The sequence below is a fragment of the Sapajus apella genome, unplaced genomic scaffold, assembly GCF_009761245.1.
Source record: "Sapajus apella isolate SASKATOON/1434 unplaced genomic scaffold, GSC_monkey_1.0 scaffold204, whole genome shotgun sequence".
NCBI classification, from domain to species: Eukaryota; Metazoa; Chordata; class Mammalia; order Primates; family Cebidae; genus Sapajus; species Sapajus apella.
Genome location: NW_022437144.1, coordinates 209,753 through 221,753, shown reverse-complemented (window position 1 = coordinate 221,753; position 12,001 = coordinate 209,753). Strand labels below are relative to the sequence as shown.

The following is a 12,001-nucleotide window of genomic DNA, read 5'->3' as shown; positions in this document are numbered from 1 at the left end:
ATATATTTTGCAATTGCTTTTTCCCATTCTATTGGTTGTATTTTCACTTTCTTGATGTTTTCCTCACTTTCTTTGAAGCCCAAAAGCTTTTAGTTTTGATGAAGTCCAATTTATCTATATTTCTTTTGTTGTTTGTTCTTTCTGTGACATATCTGAGAAAGCTTTGCCTCACCTAAGGTCATGAAGACTTACTCCTATGCTTTCTTGTAAAACTTTCATAGTTTTAGTTCTTACATTTTGGCCTATGATCCAATTGGAATTAATTTTTATGTATGGCTCGAGGTAGGGATTGAAATTCATTCTTTTGCATGTAGATCCTAGTACCATTTGTCGAAAATAACTATTCTTTCCTTATGAATTGTCTTAGTACTTTCATTGAAAGTTGGTTGATCATAAATGTAAGGGTTTATTTCTAGATTCCCAATTCTATTCCACTGTTCTGCATGTCTATCCATATGCCAGGACCACATGGTCTTGATTACAGTGTGAGTCCTTCAAATTTGTTCTTTTTCAAGATAGTTTTAGTTGTTTCTGGTTCTCTTGCATTTCCATATGAATTTTAGGATCAGCCTGTCAATTTCTACAAAAAGCCAGCTGGAATTTTGATAGAGATTGTGTTGAATCTTTAGATCAATTCAGGAGTATTGCCATCTTAACAATATTAAGTTTTCTGATCCATGAACATAAGAGCTCATCATATATTTTTATATGATTCATAGTTATAAGGAACTAACATATAATAACTTTAAAATGTGAGATCAAATAAATTTTTAACAGCTTTATTGAGGTATAATTTCGATACCATAAAATTCATTCATATTAAGTATACAATTCAATGATTTTTAGTGAATTTGCTGAGTTGTGCAATTCATCACCATAATCTAGTTTTAGAATATTTTCACCATTCCAATAAGATCCCTCATGCCCATTTATAGTTAATCCCTGCTTCCGTCCCTAGACCCAGGCAACCCCTCATCTACTTTCTGTCTCTATAGATTTGTCTTTCTAGACATTTCATATAAATGGAATTATATAATATGTGATGTGGTCTTTTTCTATCTGGCTTCTTTCACTTAGTATCATTTTTCTAAAATTAGTATAGTTCTGGGTAACTGTTTCAGATTTACAGAAAAATTGATAGAACAGAATTCCCGTATATCTTCTTCCCTGCACATAGCTTTCCCTATTATTACCATTTTGTATTAGTGTGATATGTTTGTTTCAATATTGATCCATAATTATTCATTAACATCCATAGTTTATGATAGGGTTCACTCTTAGTGTTATATAGTTCTATGGCTTTTGACAAATGTATGATGCCATGTATCTACCATTACAGAATCACATAGAATAGGTTCACTGCTCTAGAAATCCCCTGTGCTTTAGCTATTCATCCCTCCTCTCTTCCCTTCCTCTCCCTACCAAGGCCTTGACAACTACTAATTTCTTTTACTGTCTCTATAATTTTTGCCTTTGTCAGAATATCAAATAGTTGGAATCATACAGATTGGCTTCTTTCACTCAGCAATATACATTTAAGTTTCCTCCATGTCTTTCATAGCTTAATAGCTCACTTTTAAAATTGCTGAATAATAGTGCATTGTATGAAGGTAACACAGCTTGGTTATCTATTCATCTACTGATGGACATCTTGCTTGCTTCCAGATTTTGACAATTATGAATAAAGCTGCTATAAACATTTGCGTATAGGTTTTTGTGTGGACATACGCTTTCAAGTCAATTGTGTCAATAACCTAGGAGCATGTTTGCTGAGCATGATGTTTTTGAGGTTCATTCATGGTGCATTCCTAATTCCTGAATAGTACTCCTTGTATGGGTATCTCACATTTTGTTTACACATCCACTAGTTGATGGTCATTTGGGTTGTTCTACTTTTTGGCTATAATGAATAGAGCTGCTATGAACATTTATGTGCAAGTCTTTGTGCAGAGGTATGTTTTCATTGGGTAGATACCTAGGAGTGGAATTGCTGGGATATATGATAAATTTACGTTTAACTTCTTAAGAAACTGTCAAATTGTTTTCCAAAGTAGCTATACCATTCTACATTCCCACCAGCAATGTATGATGGTTCCTGTTTCTCAACATACTTGCCAAAACTTATTGTCTATGTTTTTTATTACAGCTATTCTAGTGGATGACTAGTGGTATCTCATGATAGTTTTAATTTGTGTTTTCCTACTGATTAATGATACTGGGCATTTTCTCATGTGCCTATTTGCTATTTATAAATTTTCTTTCTTTTTTTTTTTTTTTTTGAGATAGGGTCTCACTTTGTCACCCAGGCTGAAGTGTAATGGCATGAACATGGCTTAATGTAGCCTCAACCTCCCGGGCTCAAGTGATCCTCCTGTCTCAGCTCCTCAAGTAGTTGGGACTACAGGCATGAGCCACCATGCCCAGCTAATTTTTGTATTTTTTGAGGAGATGGGGTTTCGTCCATTGCCCAAGCTGGTCTTGAACTCCTGAGATCAAGTAATCCATCTGCCTCGGCCTCCCAAAGTGCTGGAATATTCAGGCCAGGCTTCAGTGAGCCACCACACCCGGCCGATATATTTTCTTTGATGAAGCATTTATTAAAATGTTTTGCCTATTTTTAAATTGGGTTGTCTGTCTATTATTCAATTGTAAGAGCATATTCTAGATATGATGTTTATCATATATGAAATTTGCAAACATATTTTCCTGGTCCATAGCCTCTCTTTTAAGTTTCATAATGTTGTCTTTTGAAGGTCAAGTTTTAAATTTTGATGAAGTTCAATTTATCAAATGTTTGTTTTATGGACCATGCTTTTGTTATTATAGCTATGAAATCTTTGCCTAACCAAGGTCTCAGAGATCTTCTCTTATGTTTGTTTTTCTAAAAGTCTTTTCATTTTAGCTCTTATATTTAGGCATCTTTTCTATTTTGAGTTAATTTTTGTGTAATGTATGAGGTAACAGTCTAATTTCATAATTTTGCATCTGCATATTCAATTGTCCCAGCATCATTTGCTGAAACTCATCATACATTTTTACAGGCTTTAAAAGAACTGTTTTTTCTAACTTTTTATTTTAAAAAATTTCAAACCTATAGAAGAGTTGAAAGAATAGTATGACAAGCAATCATATACTTTTTGCCTAGATTCACCAATTGTTATTAATTTCCCACATCTCTCTCTCTCTCTCTTTCACACACACATACACTTTTTGCTGAGCCATTTGAAAGTAAGCTACAAATATGATGACATTTCCCTCCTAAATACTTCATGCATCTCCTAGGAAAAAGACTTCTACATTATCACGCCTAAGAAAATCAACATCAGTTCAAGGATATAATCTGATATAGTCTACAAATTTCCCAAATCATTCCAAAAATGACTTTAATAATTGTTTAAGATTTCTTTCCAATTCAGAATCCATTCAAAGTTGACACATTGTATTTGAGCTCATTGTTTTCTAAAATTCAAAACAATTTCTCTCCCTTCTTTTGTTTTTCATGATAATGGCTTTCTAAAGAGTCCAGGCTAGTTGACTTGTTGGATATCCCACACTCTAAGTTCATCTAATTGTTTCTTCATAAACATTTCTGGCAAGAATATTTCATAAATGATGCTTTTTACTTCATCTTACATCAATCACATCAGGAGGCACGATGTCAGCTTGTCCTGCTATTGACAATGCTGAGTTTAATAACTTGTTTAACCTGGTGACTGTCAGATTTTCCCATTGTAAATGTGCATTTCTCCCTTTGTAATTAGTAAGGAATCTGTGGGGTGATAATTTGAAACTGTGTGAATATCCTGTTCCTGAGGACCTTTCTGCTCAAAGGTTTTAGCATCCATTTGATGATCTTTGCCAAAGTCGATTATTATATTGGGGGGCTGCAAAACAGTGATTTTTTTTAGTCTATCTTCCTGCTACATTTATTAGCTAGTGCTCTGCTCTAAAGTAGGTCTTTCTCCCTTTTTTCTCCTCTGTCTTGCTCTCTTCAGAATATCACTATAGATTATGCTATAATCCATTTCCTTCAATCTTTTCATAATTTCTTTAAAAATTATATATTTCCTAGGATGATCTATAGAAAAGGCTTAAAAGCAATGCATGCCAGCAGCAATGAGCTATCTAGTACCTAGATTTTGGTATTGAAATGCCATTCCCTATTAAAAGGAACCAGGATTCCTGAGAGAAATGGCTGATTCCAGGGCTGGAGCAGGGACAGTTCAGAGAACTAGGGAAATCTTGTTCAACAGAAATTAAAGATGCTGAAAAACTGGTGGGATCATGTCACAAACACATAGGCGCTAGCTTAAAGGCCCAATTTGGGATAATTTGAGTACTAAAAAGAAGTGCTTTTAAAATTACCCGTATTTACTATAATTCTCCTTTTCTCTTTCTCAATCTGTCTCTGTCTCTGTCTTACTCCTGCCTTTATGTAAATATAGTCGTAATCTTTGATTGCCAAATCCAACAGACCCATTCTCGGTCCCCAACATACTCAACTTCACTGTTGCTAATAACCACTTGCCCTCTCATGCTTGGATAGCTTCTCTTCATATCCAGTCAGAGACAAATAATCCATACCCAGGTTCATGGCTTGCCAAAGCCTTCCCAGAATAAGCAGGAAAAGAACCTAAAATTATAGAAGAGGGGGACTCAGGTTGGAGAAGGGTCAAGGTATTTGTGCTAGTGACTACATTTTATCCATCTCGATATTTTCAGGGCTTACCCAGTGGGTGGAGCCCAACAGGCACACACAAATGTGGCTCACTCTCTATGACAGTTGGGGTAAGCCACTAAACCTCTATGAACCTCAAGTTCCCCATATATACAGTGGTAATGATAATACCAACACAAAGGGTTGTTTCAAGAACTTTCATGTGCATGCACACTCCGAACTCTAAAGATCATTCAAAAGTAAGAAATGAAAAAGTTTGTAACATTATCTCTGTTTGGTATTTCTTTCCATTCCTTCAAATTAAACTTTCCTTGACTCTACGTCTCCCTCAAGCAATTGCCCATTTCTTTCCTTCTGTTGACTACAAAATGCCTTCCTTTGTCCACTTCCTTATTTCCCATTTATTCTGCAACTGTCTGTTCTACTGAAATGCCTTTTACCAGACACATCGGTGATAGGTAATTTTTAATCTTCATCTTACATGATCAGCATTTGACACTGGTAAACATAAACCATATTCTTTAGTTTTAAACAGAGTGGCTGCCAGTGGTATGCCAGAGCCAGCTGGTTAGAGCTGATTGCTACATATTAAAAATTTTGTAAGCCCTTGGGAGTATTTTTGTTACCAAAATTGGCAACGGCTATAAATTGTGGCTTTATTTTTTCAGAGAGCTGGTATGTCAGCACAGTACATGTTACTGTTTCTATCAAGTAATATGTGCTCAGTAAAAGCTATTCAACCTTTAACAAAAAGTGTAATTAATGATCTGAAATCTCACTATCCAGAAAACAAACAAACAGAAAACACTATTTGCTAGGAAGCAAAGTTTTACTTAATGGAGACAGTGCTACCCTGCTGTTTTATAATCTTTTCACTTTGTCATGGACACTTTCCACATCAATAAGTGTAGAGCTGTGTCATCACTTTAAATGGCTGTACAGTATTCCATTGTGTCTATCTGCCATAATAATTCTCCTATTGTTGAATATTTTAGGTTGTTTTTGCTATCATAATGCTAGGACCAACGTTTTTTATCTCTTTGGAGTAAATTCCCAGAAGTAAAATTGCTGTTTCATAGAATCCACTTATTTTTAATTTTGATACATATTGCTACACTGTCCTCTGGAAAGTACAAAAACATTTACATTCCCACTAATAAATATAAAACAGTACCTGTTTTCCCACAGCCATGGTAACATTGTGTCAATCTTTTAAATTTTTGCTAATCTAATAGACAAACACTAGAAACACATGATTTTGTTTTCACTTCTTTGATTGTTAGTGAGACTGAACATCTTATATTTGTTATCCATTTGTATGTCTTCTGATAACTGCCTTTTCATGTCCTTGGTCCATTTTTCTAGTGTAGAAAACCTTTGCCTCTCACCCTTTTCTTAAAACACTTTCTTTCCTTTGATTCCTATACACTACTTTTTTAATGGTTCCCTTCCTGCAATGTTGCCAGTTCCTTCTCAGTTTCCTTCTCTGGTTTTGAATCCTCTGTTTGTCCCTAAGTGTTGATGCTCTCTTCTCTTTAGCTCTACCCACTTTTCCTCAGTGATCCCATCCACTATTCTGATCTTAGCTAAAATCTATAACAACATGAACAATCCCAATAGCAATAGTGATACTAATAATTATCAAAGCTTTATTGAGTATTTACTAAGTGCCAGGGACTATAACTAGTGCTTATATGAAAAAACTTAGTTATTCTTCACAGTAATCTTGTAAAGTAGGTATTATCACCAACCTCCATTTTACAGATGAGAAAATGGAGTCAGGAACATTGAACTGACTTGTCCAAGGTCACAAAATTAGTATGTAAGAGTTGGTACTCAAACTCAGGTCTTGTCTGACACCAGGTAGGACTATATTCTATATATTACACAGATCAGGGGTATGCAAACTGGACCACAGACCAAATCCAGCCTTATGTGTTTCTGTAAATAAAGTTTTATTGTAACACAGATATACCCATTCATTTAAATATTGTCTATGGCTGCTTTGACACTGCCACAGCAAAGTCAAATAGATATGACAGAAACCCTATGGCTTGTGAAGTCTAAAATACTATCTGGACCATTACAGAAATAGTTTGTCTACCTCTGATCTGTATACAGATAACTCTAAAAATCTATATCTTCATCACTGATCTATCTTTCGAGTTCTTTATTTACTTATCAACAAGACATCCCTAGCCTAGAAGTACTTCAATCATAACATAATCAAAACTGGATTCTAAGGTACCAGCTGCTGCCATTCTCCACCTAACACCCTATGCCCTAGGGATGCCCAGGGATGTGGCATGCATGCTGCCATTCCTCACTCTTATACCCATGGCAGACATTGCTAATTGATCACAGCACTCTTTCCCATTAAGCCCAAATGAGGCCTCAGAATCTTAACACAAACTTTATGAAACTATGAAGGCCTGGCCTGAGATTGGCAGTAGGAGATGCAGAGAAAGGTTGGAGTAAAGAACTTTTTAGGAGGTAGAATCATCAGTCTGTGGAGACACTGGATGCTTGTGTGTCTAACTTTCATCTGGGTAGATGGTGATCCCTGTGATTGGTAGCCACTACCACACCCACTTTTCACTGGTCCTGGAACCTGATCAAGTTCCTTCACAATTCCACATCTATGCACAAGATTCATCACCCTAGAATGCCATGCTCTTCCTGCTCTGCCTGGCAACCCCCTTTTCCATGTCTGACAACCAGTTCAAATGTCACTACCATGAAGCCTTTCCCTACTCTTCCATGTAGCTATTTCCTACATGGTGCCCTTACTAGTTCTGAAGTCTCTCATAGCACTGATACATGATACATTACATCAGCGGTCCCCAACGTTTTTGGCATCAAGGGCTGGTTTTGTGGAAGACAGTTTTTCCATGGGTGTGGTTGGGGGTGGTTTCATCAGGCATTAGATTCTCATAAGGAGCACACAACCTAGATCCCTGGCATGCACAGTTCATAATACAGTTGACTCTTTTATGAGACAGTTGACAGGAGGCAGAGCTCAGGCAGTAATGCTGCCTTGCCCGCCGCTTACCTCCTACATTCTACCTGTATCTATCTTTTCATAGGTTGGTCTGTCTACCCCATGAGACTAAGAGCTTTTTAAAGCAGGCCACATATCTTAATTCTCTTTGCATGCCTGGTTTCTAGCAGTAACAAGGACAGAGCAGAGTGTCAGTATGATAGGTTGGAAGGAGGATAAAATCATCTCAGGTATCACCACCTACCCAGATGAAAGCTTGGTACACAGTTCATGACTCCAGTGCCTTCTCTGCACCTCCCACTGCCAATCACAGGCCAGACCTTCATTATTTGCACCCAGGATTAGCGTTACAACCTCCTTGCCTCTTTGTCTTTGGCCCTCACACTGATCTCCCACATTAATTCCTTCCTTCAACAAATACCTAGTGAGTATTTACTAAATGCTCTCTGTTCTAGGCACTGAAACAAAATCCCTGTCCTCATGGAGCTTATGTTCTAGGAGGGGGAAACATAGCCACCAAGTGAACCATTTGCATGTAGCTCTGACCATGTCACTCTCTTTAAAACCTTCACTAGCCATGTGTGGTGGCTTGTGCCTATAATCCTAACTACTTAAGAGGCGGTGGCAAGAGAATCATTTGAGCCTGGGAGTTTGAGACCAGCCTGCGCAACATAGTGAGACTCTGTCTCTTTAAAAAACCCTTCACTAGCTCCCCATTATTTACAGTCTAAAGTACCTGAACGTGGTATTTAAGATTTTCTGTGACCCAGCCCTTAGGTATTCTAGTTTTATCTCTTGTATTTTGTGCTCTAGCAATACTGAAATGCCTACACTGTTTTTTCTCCCTGCTCCTGCCCCAACTTTGCTTTTGCTGTCCCCTTTGCTGGAATGCCCTACCCTCTCTTTTTTTACTTGATTAACTCCTATTCCTTTTTTAAGATTCAGCTGAGACAGCACACCGCCTGGGAAGCTGTCCTTCTCATCCCCTAGGTGAGATGTGTCTTGTGTGTCATGCTCCCTTAATAATATACTGTGCACACTCTCTCACTGCATTTCTACACTGCCTTATCATGGTTTGTTTCTGTATCTTGTTGTTCCTTTCAGGGCGTGCTCTCAGTGGGTACAAACTGTCTATTCATCTTTATGACTCCAGGAACCTCGAGAACTTCCTCCAGTGTATGGCACATACTAGGCCCTCAATAAATATTTGTAGAATTAAGGATTGTTACTTGTACATGCCATTCTCATTTATGCCCAGACCACTCTGCTGCACTCCATTCTTAGGACCAACTGCTTACCAGGCATCTTTCTATCTCTCAGGTACCTCAAAGACACCATGACCAATGACGACATCATTATCACCCCCTGAAATCCACTCTTCCTCCTGTGTTCTTAACATCATTTCTCAGGCTGGCAATCTAACAGTCAATTTTGGTTATTCTGTCTTCCTCTCCTGGATAATTCTACTTCATAAATCCTCCCTTTGGCCCCTCCTTCTTATTTCCTCTGCCATTGCCCTCATTATCGACCCCCTGGCTGACTGTACCAGTCTTCCTGCCTCTAGTCTCACCCCCTGGATTTCATCCTCCACACTGCTGCCAGGGTTATTTTTGTCAAAGAAAAATCTGCTTGTGTCACTTCCCTGCTTAATGATCTTTTCTAGCTTCCCACTGCCTTCAGGACAAAGTCCAAACACTTTAGTATGTTACGCAAGGTCCTTAAGGATTCAGCCCTCTTCTAAGTTTCCAGCCTCATCTCTTGCCACTCACTCATACAAACTTTCTGCCTCAGTCATGCTGAATTCTTGACAGCTCTCAACACAAGTCTTGTTCTCTCATGCCTTCCTACCTTTGCATGTTCATTTCCCTTTTCCTCATCCTTTTCCTCTGCATCTGCCAGGCTAATGCTTCCTGGCCTCTTATGACTCAGCTAAAGTACCACCACAGCCTGAATACTTCAGAAAGGCCTGCTCTAAACTCAGCACTTCCCCACAGCCCAGTTGAGTTTAGCATCTTTGTTTATATGCTTTCCTAGTACTCTGTGGTGATTACAACCATGAATTACATTATGCTAGAATGCTAGTTTGTCAGTCTCAGTTGAGCATGAACTTCCTGAAGCCTGGGACCATGTCAATGTGGTCTTTCTCTATCTCCAGTGCCTAGCATCATTTACAGGAACACAGTAAAAACTCAATGATAAAACAAATATTTAAATACATGAATGAATGCCTTCTTGACTTTGCAAATGCTGATCTGTTTGCCTGGCATACTCTGTCTGGTAATATCCTAGGTCACTATTGTATCTCTAGCATCTAGCAGAGTGCCTGACATATAGCATGTACTAAATACATGCTAAATGAATGAATGATAAAAAGCTGGAGTACCACCTTTCTGACCTCTTTTTTTTTTTTTTTTGAGATGGAATTTTGCTTTTGTTGCCCAGGCTAGAGTGCAATGACTCAGTCGGCTCACTGCAACCTCCACCATTCAGGTTCAAGTGATTCTTCTGCCTCAGCCTCCTGAGTAGCTGGGATTACATGTGTGCACCACCACGCCAGGCTAATTTTTATAATTTTAGTAGACATGGGGTTTCACCATGTTAGGCAGGCTGGTCTCAAACTCTTGACCTCAGGTTATCCACCCACATCAGCCTCCCAAAGTATTGGGTTTACAGGTGTGAGCCACTGCGCCTGGCCCACTTTTCTGACCTCTTAGCCCTAGGTACAGCTGGTTGGTCTGTACCCCATTTCTACAGCATTTTGTACCTCCTTCTCTTTTTCCTAGAACACTTGTACTGTTCAAATGGCTGTTTGCTAGACTGACAGCTCCTTGAGGGCAGAATTTTGTCTACTCATTTCTATCTCAACCCCTTAGCACAGTGCCAGACCTACAAGAGATGCTCAGAAAGCATTTGTTGAATGAACAAATGGATGAATGAGAAGATATGACTCAAGGGAATGTCTAGAAATATCTGAATGGCTGTCATGAGACTGAGAAATTAGACTAATATGTGTGCAGGAGCCAGAAGAAGTAGAAAGAGCAGTGGCATTGTTTTATCTCAATGAATCTCAATGAATTTTGTTAATTTTTAAAATGGCCTGAGTATCAAATGGGCTTCCCCAGGGAAAAATGAGCTTCCTGTGGTAAGAAGTGAGCAATCAGAAGCTGAAGAGTGCTTGGCAGTGATGAAGGAGAGGGAATCTCTGCAGCAGATAGGGTGGGGAAGGTGGGGTAATGGCTGGGGATAATGGTGGTGGTGATGGTATATGACCCCTGGGCTTCCTTCTGGAGGAAGCATTCATTAACATGCTCTCCTCAGAGGTGCCCAAAGCTGGGACACTGCTTCTCTACCAACCAGGCCATTCTTATCCAGCCTGGGCACATTTGGTTACTCACTATTTTTCCTCAGGGGGTGGAACCACCTTACTCATGTTCTTATCTTTAATAACTAGTAAGATATCTGGCACATAGCAGGAATTTAATAACTGTTTGCTGAAGTATATCTATCTAGGTATCTAAACCCATTCTCCTCTTTGCCTCAATAAACATTTGTTGAATGAAGTTAATTTAAATTCTACTATGTGACAAGGTGTAGCTCATGCCATTCTTTAATTATTTACCTGGTATCTGTTATATACCACAAGCAAGGCCATGTGCTAGGCATTGGGAGCAAGAAAGCAATAAGGACTCTGTCTTCCAGGAGTTTACCGTATAGCAGGAGGAAAAAGCTATGAACACAATAAATGTAGCACAGATTAAAAAGTACCTAACATAGTGCCTGTTATGTAGTAAATACCTGTGAAAGGCTGAATAGTGCCTCTTAAAGATATTCATGCCTTAATCCCTGGAACCTATGAATGTTACATTATATGGCAAAAGTGACTTTGCAGATATGATTAAGTTAAGGATATTGAGATGAGAGAGATTAGCTTGCATTATGTGGGTGGGCCCCAAATGTAATCACAAGTGTTTTTTTTGAAGGAGGCAGAGGGAGATTTGACATGGAAGAGAAGGAAGCTATATGATAGAAGCATAAGAGAGAGAAAAGAAGCTAGGTTGCTAGCTTTGAAGTCGGAGGAAGGGGCTATGAGCAATGAATATAGCTTTCGACCCAAGGAAAAAGCAAGAAAACAGATTTTTCCCTAGAGCCTCCAGAAGAAATGTAGCCCTGCCCAAACCTTGATTTTAGCCTTGTAAGACTCATTTCTGACTACTGGCCCAGAACTGTAAGATAATAAGTTCCTATTGTTTTAAGCTACTAAATTTGTAGAAGTTTGTTACAGCAGCAATAAGAAACTAATACAGTACTCAATAAGCATTTGT

The 12,001-nt window shown here is 38.4% G+C and overlaps 1 protein-coding gene across 2 annotated transcripts in view; it reads right to left on the bottom strand.

Annotated features, from left to right (window-relative positions):
• Positions 1 to 12,001, bottom strand: part of HDAC8 (histone deacetylase 8) — a 227,381-nt gene that overhangs the window by 168,704 nt on the left and 46,676 nt on the right. The gene's annotated exons all lie outside the window — the stretch shown is intronic.